This window comes from Pezoporus occidentalis, unplaced genomic scaffold (assembly GCF_034315485.1).
Source record: "Pezoporus occidentalis ecotype Australia unplaced genomic scaffold, CSIRO_AGI_Poc_V1 ctg17, whole genome shotgun sequence".
Taxonomy (NCBI): Eukaryota; Metazoa; Chordata; class Aves; order Psittaciformes; family Psittacidae; genus Pezoporus; species Pezoporus occidentalis.
Genome location: NW_026913531.1, coordinates 2,418,172 through 2,432,529, shown reverse-complemented (window position 1 = coordinate 2,432,529; position 14,358 = coordinate 2,418,172).

Sequence of the window (14,358 nt, the reverse complement as noted above, 5' to 3'; positions counted from 1 at the left end):
GCCCCATACCAAGACTGGGGTATTGCAAGTTCCCATCTGTGTTTTCCATTTAATTATGCTTTCTTCCCCTTGCACCCTGACAGTTTTTAGAAATAAATGAGAAAAATTAAAGGCAATTAATTCAGTTCAAGATTTACTCCTCCCAAGCCATTCTGTAGCCTATGTTCATCTTTACAATTTGCTTTTTTAAAAAATAGATGCTCTCACTAGTAGCTTGAAAAATGGTTTAGAGTCTGCTCATGAACAAAATTATTGGAAGCTTCACTGACCTCCCCTGGCTTCATCTGCAGTGAGGGAAGAAGAGCTATTTGCATTACCACAAGTTGAAAAAGGCCATGGTGTCTTTGCAGCAGCCCGGCCATCTGCCGGGGTGAGTTCTGTATCTGAGCCAGGGTCCGTAAGGAGGCAAGAGCATGCTTTAAAGAAGCCCATGTCCTCAATAGAAATCAGCCCTACTGCAGGTCCTTTTTAAATAATGAATTATTTTTCATTTCTGTAGTGGCAAAAGTTTTGTATTTTTCACTTTCAAATTTCTGGATACATTGTATTGACTGCATTGGTTGACTGACTTAAGAAACTGAAATGGTTTTCTGCTGTTGTGATTAGAAGACATGAAATAATGTGTTATCATAGTAACAGTTTATTTTGTTTAATTGTTTCCCCATCCAACTTGAATTCAATTTTCAAGTTTCTTAGTTTTCTTTCTTTCAGGCAAAACTATTGATGCAATTGGGTTTGCACTAAGCAGAAAACAAAATATTCAGAACTGTTTTGGGCTCATGGCTTCTAGAACCACAATTATGTCTCTAAACGAGAAATTGATTTTGAAACAAACCACAGGTTTTAATAATTGTCTGTGTTCCCTTCAGGTTCTTGTTCTGTGTAGGGAGTGTTGTAAATAATTTGCGCTTCTCAGTTCAAGGCAGAAACGAGGATTTGGCTGCAAAGGCTGGCTCTGAACTTTCCCAAAGTTTGGGAGTGTTTAGATCTTGGAACTTGATTTTGGTCAGGCTTGTTCTTTGATATCCCTAGATGAAAGGCAGCCTATAAATGTGAAGAGCAAATTCTTCTGCCTTGGTTACACCAGTGTTACCGGATTAATGCCAATGTGGTCGTATGCATAACAGGATGGAAAATTTGCCCAGAGTGTTTATTGTAAGTAGCAATAAGGAAAAGAAACCTACTGAAGAGAAGAAACACAAAACTGTAAATGGTCAGGCAGCCGGCCTCTTGCTAACTTTACTTGCCAAACTGATGACTTACTCCAACATTAACAATTTATACAACCAAGTCAACTTCACTGTATAAAACATTTTATTGCAACAATCCTGCCTCCCCTGCCCTTTGCCTTTTCCAAGAGATTGAAGGTCACATATAAACCACTAAAAGAAATGAAATAGTTTAGTTATCTGTATTCAGTATCCCTCAGGGCTCATTTTCTACATAAAGAGCAAAGAAAAACAGGTAGACATTTAAAGAGACTGGAGAAGTTTTAATTGTGAAATATCCAGAGGCTTTGTTGTAGATGTATGGGTCTGCACTACGCATTTCTAATAGCAGGCAGTAGAAGTGAAAAATAAAAGGGTTTAATGCATTAGTTATGGGTTGGCAATGGAGAGATATGTGGTGCTTATTCTCTGGATGGTGTGGCATGGCATCAGCATTTGGTCCCTACTAAAACAAAAAAGCGGAAAGTCAAACAACAGTCATGTCAAATTAAACCTCTTTTTGTTCAATTTATCAAAGTGATTCATTTAGCTGCTTGGCAGAGAATCAAACTGATAGCTAACAATAGTTCATTTATTTAGTGTTGCCTTCAGTACCCTGTATTCACTCAGCTGCACCAGAACTTATCTTCTGTAATTCTCTTTGAGCTGTGAAGATAGGCCAGGAAACTGGAGTAGGTCAGGTGTATATGGAGGCACAGCTCACATGGTGGGGCAGTTTGTGCCTCATGAACTACAGAATTGTGAATAGGTTTTCAAGAACAGTTAAAGCTTCCTTTTAATCTCAGAAGTGAATAAAGCAGGTATCATTACGTTCAATGTTTGCTGAGTCTCAGCAATCCAAAAATTAAGAGCTTGGTTTGTAGAAGAAAAAAATGTGTTGCATAACCTGCCAATGCTGCAGATGCCCTGTGAGGGCACATAATGAAAAAGGTCTTCCCTGACTACATTTTCTTACCAGTTATAAAAGTTTGGGGATGGTAAGTTAGCCTCTTGGTGATTTCCATGTAATTCTGTTTTCTTCAATGGGGCTGAAAAAAATAATTCTGATTAGAATTAGTAAACAGCTCTGCAGTTTTCCAGAAATATCAGTAAATCTAGTTATAAGCACTTTTTAGCAATGGTTCTATGGGGCTTACAGAAATAAAATTAGGCAAACATTATTATGTTAATAAAGGCAGTAGTTACAAACCTAATCATTGAGAGAGGAAGCAGATCAGTCGAGTACGAAGATAATATTTACAATAAGTGTAAGTGTTGATAGCAAGTTTTTTCTGTTCTATTTAATAGAATTTTGTGTGACTGTTGCATGGTGTTTGATCAAAGAGCTCTGGCATAGGCTGTTCACCCAATGAAAACAAGTGTCGTGTATGACAGTTCTCTGGCATTTTAAAATTGTATGTCATGCAGTGTAACTGTATACAGAAACACTACAGTGAGTGGGAAAACATGAGCGGCCTACACATGGAAGACATCTGTCTAAATCCCATGTGTAATTTTTGTTTGTTTGTTTGTTGTAAAGGGCTGGATAATTTTGATCTTCAGTTTCAGGTTTTACATTTTTCGTCTAAACTTTTCCATATATTCATGCTCAGACAAGGTGATATGTGATAAAAGAAAATACATTGTATACATAAGAACCATGGATTGTATGTTAAATAAATCTTTCTATTATTCAGCTCTGGTAAGGATTATATATACTTGCAAAGGATAAGTTTCCTCAAAAGCCAAATAACCCTCTCTCCTCTGTTCCTGTAAGTATGCTCTGTCTTTGCCAAAAGCTCTTGTGTCCGTAATTGACTTCTAGATTTGTGCAGAATTTTAGAATAATTATCAAATGTTGATTTTCTTAAAGAAGTGTAGTTGTCTGTCATTTTACTTATATTTATGAAAATACCATCTTTCTGATTGATCGAATAAAAACTTTTTGCTTTGTTCCATAAAATGTGTATAACTGTTACTAAGTAGAAGGATTCTACCAAAAAAAGACTGGAGAAAGAACATTGATTCATCATGTCTGATTCTGTGGGGCTATCTGTATGAGATCTTTGTGTTAAAACCTGTAAGCTTTCCTTTCTGAATTGCATTTAACATAACATTTTGCTTATTCCTTGTGTCATTGCATCTTTAAAGTGTTGGGGAAGGCTTGTGTCTCCAGCATCCTGGTGAGCCAAGCCAGTGTGGATTTTTTGTAAGTATGAGTCTTTAGTCAGTCAAATCAAGAGTGGATTCCAATCAAAAGGAATCCTTCCGCCTAATGAGGTAAAGAAATAATCTACTTTAAAGAAAAATTTACATTATAGGAACAATACAGTGTCCATAAGAAATATTCTGCTCATGGTATATATTTTCTGGTGGGTTTTAAAGTGATATGAAATATAATGGAGCAAAACAGTGTACCAAATGTGTATTACCACACTATGGTAAATGTATCCTAAGTACTCTATTGAGAGTGCCAGGAAGACTACCGTTACTGATAATATACCCGTTATGATGAGGATCAGGAAACCACTCTGCTATAATACAGGCCCACACTGCTAAGGACTTTAAAATAAAAACCATGTAAGAAATGTAAAATCAATACAGCATTGCTTAGGGCTAACATAAAGGCAATGTAAAAAACAAAACAAGCATAGTGTCATTGTTATTTAATAACAACAGTGTTATTTATATTGCACCAGCAGTGATGTAGATGTTATGTAGCTGGATATATAAATAACATTTTGTCCAAAAATTTAAATGCCTACATACAGAAAAAGCAAAACCACAGGAAGGGAGGTGCCAGGACTATTCATACCGATGCAAAAATGTCCTACTCTGTGTGATGCTGGTGATGTTGGCATGGGTCTCACAGGACATTTTATACTGTTGAAATGTATACTTTGAAAATGTATCCCAGAGGGTAAAATCCAGTCATGAAATTGAGTTTTATCTTTGACATCAAAAGGGCCATGGTTTCACTCAGGTAGGTAGTTCTGTCAAAGTACAAGAAAACATATGCCCGAGGAGAGTATTAGTCAATAACTGAGAAGCAAGTAGTAAAATTTTATAGTTAATATTCTTGAAAGCCCTTTTAGTTCTGGAAAAAACAGGAGTCAGTATCAAGGTTATGCTTAAAAGTTACAGCCTAAAATACGTGTTTTGCCTTCTACAGTCAAAAAGTGGCGAAGGTTTGGACAGCTTTTGGGCTGAAATCACTTTGCTTAAATAAAAGGCAGAAAGAGATCACATTAAGAGATCACATTAAGAGAACACATTAAGAGGCAGGAATTTTAGTCCAGATGACTTTGGGATTCCACAGACTTCACACATAAGACTGTAGAGGTAACAAAAGAAGTTAATTGCTGAAAGGAGGCAGTTTCTAAGCTGGAGTATGGGTTGTGCACATGCCTTTTTATTCAGTGCATTTCCTAGACCATAGTAGATGATGTAGAGTAATATTAAAAAATGAACCATAAGGAACCATTAGGCTGGGGGCAGGTAGTTGGGACTGATCCCAACTCCTGTATGAGGAGAAATCATGGGTAGTCTTAAAAGAGGTGGGGTTGGAACTTCCTCATAGTATGGTATTGGGAAACTTCGATAACTGAGAGAAGGCTCAGGATGAAAAGAGCTGCATCGCCTTGAGGACTGGGGAGCTAGACATGAGATTTAGCAGTAAGAACTCCAAAGCATTGCAGGAAGATACAGTAGAGAAAATACAAAATCTGTTATGACCTGAGAAGTCATAATCTGGAAATGGAGATTATGCGAAGCCTTATTCTGTCTATCAATACACTCGATAGCTAGAAAACTTCATTTGCTGTTTTAAATACGACCTTTGGGTCTTATGTCGTCCTCTGCTGTGCTAAAAATCAATTAGTTATCAAAACTCTCTTTTCCACATGACTGCTTGTGGAACAAGACCCAGTCACTTTCTCAATTAACTAAATGAATAGAGCTTCTGTCACCTCTTTTGCTACCAAAGAATTATTCCCAGACCCCTAGCTATTCTTGTAGCTCCTGAGTTGCTGCCATCAAGATCCCTTTAGAAGTGCCGACAGCAGTGTGTTTCAGCAATGATCTCATTACTAGCGTATTACTAAGAAATTGCCACTCCAGCCACTGTTACACATCCCTCTATTCAAAGATCATATTCTCTGTCTATACCATATTGGAAACAGACATCTGTTAATAATCATGATTTTTACAAGTTTTCCAGTGATGTTGTGGTTTAGGATAGTATCCTATTCCTGTTCTTCTGAATTTGACTTACTGTCTTCATTCCTAGGCATCGCTATCCTTGTGTTTAGCCACATTAAACAACTCATTTATTTAGCAAGCGATAAAGATCAGCTTGTATAGGTGTTTTGACCCTACTTTTACATCTTATTCCCATGGTAAGTGGAAGGTTATCTGCAAGTAGATGTGATAAAATGGTGCCTTAGATACAGAGGGATTTTTCTTGGAGTACTGGAGGATATATATGGCTATGTCTTTTTTATTTGATGTATAAGTAATTGAAAGTCAGTATTGATGTGTGCAAGTCTTCATACAATTACTCCCATTATAAAGTACCATGATTAAGAGAATTAGATGTTACTAGTAAATTCCTATTACTATGAAAAATAAAACTCAATAATGAAATTATTGAGCAGGTCCTAATAAATAAATACAGTAAGTTAATTCTATGTGAATTTAAAAAGATATATAGTAAGTTACTACAAAGTGACATTTAGGCCAAAATAGCAAGAAACACATGCCGTGCAGAAACAGAAATCTTGCCTTTAAAAATTAAATCCTATATACTTAACACCAGTCTAAAAGCTGTTTTACTGTGTGGCGCTGCAACTTGAAGACATATCCAGCTGCTGCTGTTCGAACTGCACTTCTTTATGAAGTGTAGCTGTAGGCTAGCTCTGTATAGGAAGTCACACTTACACCAGTGACCAAAAAAATAATCACAAATGAAAGGCTCCGGAGACAGATGAAATGGAAAATCAGAGGAAGCCAAAATGTAATTAACAGCATAACAAGGCAAGCATTGACTTGGAACACCTTTTGCCACACTGCCCAGTGTACCCCAGAGATATAGACACCTTTGCGGTTTGCTGTCCCAAAGGGGAGTGGAAGCAAGCTGAGCCAAAAAGCGGTGGTAGAACCATGGAGAGTTTACAGGTCTCTTTGCTGGCAGAAGAAACGAGCCAATTTTCTCTGCCCAGATATTTCCGACTTCCCCAGTGCCTCCTGAGGAGTAAGACGGGGCTGCAACTGAAGCCATATGCAGCAAGCTGCATGATCTGTGCCTAACCCAATGATTTTTCCTAGGCAAGCAGCAGCATCTCAAACAGAAGACACCCTAGGTTACATAGAAAAGGGGAAAATAACCATTAAAAGGGCATCTGGAGAAGAAAGATTGTCACATGGAAGTCAGAAATGAAGGGCTCATGTTTCACACTGGACAAGGAGGCACAGCTAACCAAGCAGCTTATGGCCACCCAAATGCCATTGTATTGTCTGTGTCTGTGGTTCAGCATCTATACATTTCTCCTGAAATACATCCCTTCCTATCACCATGAATGACAGTGACAAGTTTGGACAAATGTAATGCATGATTGAGGAACTCATTATCTCTTATTCCAAACAACAGATTCTGGGAAAACAACCCAACCTTACTGATCAAATAAAACGGGAAACAAAGATTTCATTTCCGGATAACAGTATTACTGGCATTATGCACTGTCAGAGTTACACACTAGTCCGACAATTCAAAAGCTGGCTGTACTTTTGAGATTGTGTCCAAAAAGTACTTTCGAAATAATTTTCCATGTTAAATATAAAATTACTAAGCAGTTTATTACTGTCAAAATCGTTCAGCACAGACATCCTTGACTTTAATGCAAATCTCCCGAGGGATGTATTTATAGCAAAATACACGTGAAGCACAGATTTCTGATCATACCACTTCTGTAAGCCATCCACAGCAGGAACACTTTACGGAACTTTCCACTGCTCATTGCTTTCCTACCGTCTTGGTGATTTCTTTCATGTCGTTATGGCTCAGTGGCTGTTAGGTGAGGGAACTGGATACAATGCTGCTGCTCTAATTAGAGTATGGTGATCAGTCAGTGGAAATAGCCTTGCTTTTCTTGCACTGCTTCATTCACCTTCCTGTTTGAGCTTGTAAATCTTCCATGTCAGCCTCTCTATTCCATCTTTCCATGCACTTTAATAGTTGAGGTTGGGATGGGGATTACTATCTCCAAAACTGCCTGGGAATAAAAAGCTTTCTCTTTCTCTCTCTCTTTTTTTTTTTCTTTGAATAATACCACATTTTGCTAAGAAAACATTGCAAGAGGGTCTTTGTATTTGTCTAAATCCTGCTGTTCTTACTGAGGATGATATGCACTAATGGTAATAAAAGCTCACCCACTGTAAGATCCCTTCACCCCAAATCATTTCCTCTAACATAAACCTTAGGAGTAAATGAATATTTCAAGTTAGTTGCCATTATGTGATCAAGACTCTACCAGATTAAAGTGTTTTACTGCTCAAAAGAGCTTGAATTTGGACTTTGAATTAAATTTGTTGCTTTGCATAATGCATTTCTTCTTGTGCCAACTCTTGATATTCTTGATTTTTTTCCTCTGTCTTTCTCATTGAAGCAAAATCCAATTGAACGTTTCAGAATAAGTCCTGGTATTTTCAAACTTCATCATTACATTCACATGAATCACACTCTGTACCAAATAGAGCAGCTGGATGTGCCACGACAAACTGCAGATCTGACTGAGTGTTAGAGCAGGAGACACGTTACATTGAATTTCTGTCAACTAATTTTATGCATCAACATTTTTCCAGTGAGGAGCATTTGCAGATTCTTTGCCTTTAAATACATGAAGGTAAAGGAGGAAAGAGAAAGAACCATTAAGCTCTTCTATCTTTGACTGTCTTTTGTGTGAGGTCTGGGGAAGATAAAGCCCTTTGGTGGAAGCCTCTTCTACTGGCAGAACTTTGTAAGTATGAGCTATAAAACTCTAAAATGCTTTAAAACAAGGAGCGTGGAGCTGATGTGTCAGGTTTGTAAATGACGTATCAAAGGAAAACCTGTCCAGCTGTGTTTAATAGCATAAACACTGTGAGAATTTAGGGAGGGATGTCTGCATTTCTTAATTTATTTATTTTTTTTTTTTTTAAATATAATTTAATTTTTTTTTTTAAATTTGAATTTATAATGAAAAAAAGTGCATGAAGAAAACTTTTGTTATTATACCTGGAACTAAGAAAGAGTGCTATTTCTTTTTTCTGTAAATATTTTATTTAAAATCTTGGACAAGTAAATGTTAGCTGTTTGCTTTCTGCCACTGAATTCAACCAGTATTAACAGGCCCGGTAGCAACCAGTTTTTTCCACTCAATTATTTTGAACGATGTACAATTGAATTGTGCATAGAGTACAAGTTCTATAGGCAACCTCTATACATTTTCATACAAGAAACCTGATGCTGACATACATTTAAAAATACTGAAAACAAAAGTAATGCTAGATTACTTACCTGATTACAAGTAAAGCAGAACTTCGGATATTTTACTTGAGACTACAGAGCAAGGAAGCTTAAATGAAAATGATCAAATGATGAAAATATTAGGAAAGTTACTGGAACACTCAGGAAAAAATCAAAAGTTAGCTTGTGAGTGAACATTATAAATAATTTCTTTCTCTTGAATGATTTCCCTTATGATTTTAATGACTTTATTTAAGTCTCCTATGCTGACCATCAACATTTTAATAGTTAATGAAGAAGCCACAGTCTTTGGTGGCCATCCTACATAATTTCACTGCAGAGTGCTTTTTCAGTTGTTAATGTTTCTAATCAAAGTTTGTCAAGTGATGCTGTCTGTTACAGTTGGGAAGGACTCCCTGTAAAACTTGCAAACCCACTCAATTTGTCACCTTTCACACCTCTCTTCAAAACTTGCCCTTGCTCATGCCTGCAAAAAACATTTTCAGTGGGTAGATTGCTGGGATGCAACTAAAACTGCCTAGCAGACAGAGATTTATTTCACTTCTGATCACCAGTTGAATTATATTCTAGCCTTTTGTCATCTCTATTGCTTCTGTCATTCTTTTGGAGTAAAGTTTTTTGATGAGAGACTGCCTTTCTGCTCTGTGTTCTACAGTCACAGTCCATGCTGAGGGCTTCTACTTGGTAACCTAATGCGAGTGAGTTCGTAATAATCTTTCGGCCTTTCTGTACATTCTATTCTGTGAGTAGATACTGCCCTTCTCACATATGCTAAATACCTTATTTTTCTTTGCCAGTGGTGCTTCAGGTGGCATACTGAAATAGTATTTTATTTCCCCAAAGATAAGTAAACGAGATTCAACAAACCATGTAAGCAGACTGCACTTCAAGCATGTAAACCATATCGCTGCTGGGAACCAGTCCAATATAAGGTTTCAGTGCATAGTTATGTACTGTGCTAAGCAGTGATAACAGGCGTTTGGTTAAAATTCAGTGTGAACTTCACGACTTTGCTGCCTTGGGGTATTTCTATGCTTAAAAGCCTTTAAAATCCAAGGTTGTGAAAGTGTACTGTCACTTCAATTCAGCTTTTATGCTGAAGATCTTAAGCAGTAGGTATATTTTTCATTGGGCAAGATGGAGGAAGAGGACACTGAAGTTTGGAGTCACAATAACAAAAGAAAATAAATTAAGACCAACCACTGCACAACTCTCATGTCCATTTTCAGAGTCTACAGGACATGGGAAGAAAATACAAACTGTTTGCTTCCTATTTCCAAAACTGTACCTGAGTGCTGCATGGATGAAATCTCCAGACTTCAGGAGTCAGTAAAAAAACTTCTCAAGTACTTCTCAATGTAGGTCACCTGAGAGAGTAACCAGGCAAGAGACTGTCACACTTCAAGTACCGTTGAAGATTTTTCTAAGCTACCATTGTGAAGCTTTGAGGGATTATGCTCTTGCCTCATACATGTCACACAAGCAATTAAAAAGGCTGGCACGCTTCATAAAATATTTTAAAGATTTTATTCTTCCTTTGCTTAGAACGCAGTTCTGGTCCCTGAAGTGGAGTAAGGAAAAGCAAATATGAAATTATGCATCACATGGATATAAAACAGTGAGTTGTACTTCCAGTTTCTTTCAACACTTGGAGAAAAAAAAAGGAAATTCATAATAATGAAATCCTGAAGTGTGCATCACAAGACTGATTAGTCTTCCTGATTGTAAACCTCAACAGTAAAATTATATCCTCAGGGAGGCAGTGAGTCTCCTCATGCAGGGCATAATCCCAAATATCATTCATATGTAGTCAGATCTGATTAGCCTACGTGAATGATAAACTCATTTTATATTTAAATTACAGCACTAATAAAAAATGTATGAAGGCAAGAGACTGAGAAGAAGACGCTGCAGGCAAGTGAAAGGGGAAAAGATTTCATACTTCTGTTTTTCAAAAAGTATTTGAAGTGTGCAAAACACACCTGAACCCTTGCATATGTTGTCTTCAGCATCAAGCATATAAAAACTTGCCATTAACAAAAAGAATGGCCTAAAAGGTATACAAACAACTGAATAATACCTTTTATTTAGAGAATGTATTGATACTTCTGCAAGCCCAGTGAAACTCTTACTGATCCTCATCACTGATGTGAAAGGAATAAATAATGAAAACAGTGAGTTTGTAGAGATTTGAATATAAAGATTTTAGTTGACCGTGAAGTGGACAAACACAAAGACAGTTCCCAAGGAGCTACAGCATAAAGGTGTGGAAGGGGGAACAGTCTGGGAGAATCAGAGATGAGGGCTTGGTTTTCTGTGTGAGGCTTCTTTTCTGTATTTTTTTTCATCATCAGGGGAGATGCAGTGTTTTACAAGATAATCCAATGTTCAAGGAGGAAAGGCTTGATACACTACTGAGGAATTTGGACTGGAAGATTAACTAGGAAGTTGGGATCTAGGCACTGCTAATGAGAGACTATATTACCTAATGTTTTTCTAATTATATTTCTTTGTGGATCCAGTACCAAATCACACAATGCAATTTGTCAGTAACTTCAAGGCATGACTGTTTTGTTCAGGATAAAAAAATGATTCATTTTTTACATCTCTGATATTGCTCAGACTCCAATGTTACCAGGAAAATTCTGCTGGTTTTACCTGGGAAAAGATAACTGCCTTTTTGTCATGGTCTGCTTTTGCCTGTTCTGCTTCTGCAGCGTTAGAAAAGGGTGCAAAACAACAAATAGAAAATTGCTGCATAGTCTTTTTGCAGCCTTTTCCTGCGTGTTTATATTTTTCTTTCATCTATTATTCATCAGTGGTGTGTATTATTGCATAACAGTACCTGGAGCTCATCCAAATATATGCTTACACAAGGTAGGCTTTTGTAAGACAAAAATCTCAGTAGTCTTAGTTCTGAAGAGATGATGTGAATGAAGAGTGTCTCTGAAATATAAAGGCATGGAAACTCACTTGGGGGAAGGTTTAAAGTTAAAGGACCTCCTGGTCATCCATGAAACTCTCACAGACCAGCGTACAGAAAAAGGCCAAGTGAAACGTGGGGTTTCTTCTGAGGGGAAAGAAGGTGAGACAAATATCTGTTCCAAGGGCACAGGTGCATGGACCTGACTATGTACAGTAGATGTTCAGTTGCTAAAAGGATCACTCCAAGACTCTGAATCCAGTTTGGTATAATTATGTAGCTAGAGCTAAGCCTCTTACTGCAGATCCCATTGCCACTACGTTTTCTTGGGAATTTAGACCTGAATTCTGAATACCATTCAGAAAGTACCCAAAATTTAGTTCCTGCAGCACTTAAAGCATGTGTTGGACATGGGAAAGCCCATTCAGTTAATGGCAGTTTCTTGCTGTGGTAAGACTTGTGGGGAATAAAGTGGTGTAATGGTGTCTTGAATCAGGCCCATAATTAGGACATGTAGTTAGCCTATTAGCTGGTGTCTTCAAACAAATGTCACATTATTTTCATTAATACTTGTATTTTGAGTCTTACTTTTATGATGTCAATCCATGGAAGGCAGCTAAAGGTCATTTTAGTTACATTTCACATTTAAAGTTCTGCTTTTGCAGGAATTATGGCAAGAGAGATGTTGGCAAGTTCACAACAACTGCAAGATTGGGCAATAAGGGAATTAAAAAGATTTGTAGAAAACCAGTGACTAAGTGCCTGTTTCACTGCCTGTTGTATCCTGTTCTATCTAGAGAATGGAAAAAGGAAATTCCATATTGACTAGATTGAGCTGTGCTTGCCATCTCAGTAATGAATCCATCATGCAATTCCTTCAAATGAAACCTCAGTTAAACTGCACAACTGTTTCTTTTTACTGTCACACTGTAAAAATTCAGAATAGCGAGTGTCCAGGAAAATATATTCATTGGAAAGAAGCTACCAAAGTCTGTGCATTTGACTGTCATCTGCAGCTTGTTTCACACATCCCCCAAAAGCAAGAAGTCAAAAATGGAAACTGCATGGGTGGTTTATTACTCAGCATTGGTCTCCAAACATGTCTTCCTGATGCAATTGTCTTCTTGATACAAAACAGATAATTTGTTTCCCAATTCCATAATTATTCGAACTCATTAGATTTCTGAAAATAAGAAAACATTTCAAATTGTCCATACCCTCCTACATGTACCTGTATTTAAATTTTGGGTCTGGGTCCATTCTTCCTAGTAACCAATATAGTGATTTACAGCTTTGCAGGTGTGAGAGGGTGTAATAACTAACCAAACAGATTCTGATTTGCAGACACTCCAGTACACTGAATCTCAACTATTTTATACAGAATATGAGGCCTGCATACTTAAATTTCCAATGAAGTCCTTTTCCAGAATCAATACTGTCTAAAGTAGTTTTTCAGTAAATGCTCTGGTGATGTAAATAGCAACAATTTCTCTTAAAAAGGGGCTATTTCTTCATCTCACTCTCTTTTTAGCAAAAGCTGTCTGCTCAGTGAATTGTGTCACTACAGTTCCTGTGAAGACTATTCTAACTGTCACACAAGGATGGACATGCTAATACTAATGCGCTATACTCACATATCATGCTATAATCAATACTAGTTCTTGAACATGGTTGTGCCAGAAGAGAAAATTCTTGATGCCTTGATGAGTAGCATTTGCTGCTCTCAGAATCTGGGGAAAAGAAAAAGAAGGGGGACAAAAGAATAAAGAGAAAATATTCTGGGTGTACGAAGAGAAAAAGTCACAAAGGCAGGCAAGCAAAATAATAAAGGATCTTTAAACTTGTTTTTCATCACCTCTTACCAGAAATTTGATTTTAATTGTGTTTCCTTTTACTGGAATATTAACCTTAGACTGGAGCTGAGCATCTCACATTAGAAGTCAGGAGTCAACAACTAACTCCTTTATGCTGGGATAAGGAAAGACGGAGAGGATTCTTTGTTCCACTGACATAGTCTTTACAGGAGTTCTCTTGCTTCAGTGTAGTTGCTCAACCCTCAGTATTAGCAGTAAAGACTGTTTCAGCCTTCACAAAATATTGTCCAAATATCTGTTCCTGAGTAGGTCATTAATTTTCAGGGATTTGCCAGCTATCCTACACGGTAGGTGGGAAAAAATGTTGCGCTGCTTGGGTGTGATGCCAACAATAACTAGCAATTCGCAGCTATGATTTCTCACCAAATAATTATAACTCTTACTTTAACAGGGGAAAGAAAATAATACAGAGAATAAATATTTTAATAATATTTACTCATTACCAAATAATTCTTAAGTTTTCTTTGGGAAAAGGAGCTAGGAGCCTTTCTTGCTAGCTGGAAATTTCCACCTAACTTTCTTGAGAATTACTGCCATGCTAAAAATACAGTATCTGTATACCTATGTGGCAAAGTTCATCCTCTTTTCCTAGTAGGATGCATTCTTGATACAATGCAGATACCTCCCAGTTTTATCAGATAAAAGTATAGCCAAAGAATTGAATAGTATATATTATATATATTATATGTATCATTATGTATATTATAAATTATATATTAAATGCAAAATATATAATATGTAAAAGTACAGCCAAAGAATTGAATGAAGTCAGAAATAAACAACTGAAGCAGGTAGTGATTGAAAATAAGATGAAGAACATCAAAAAGAAAG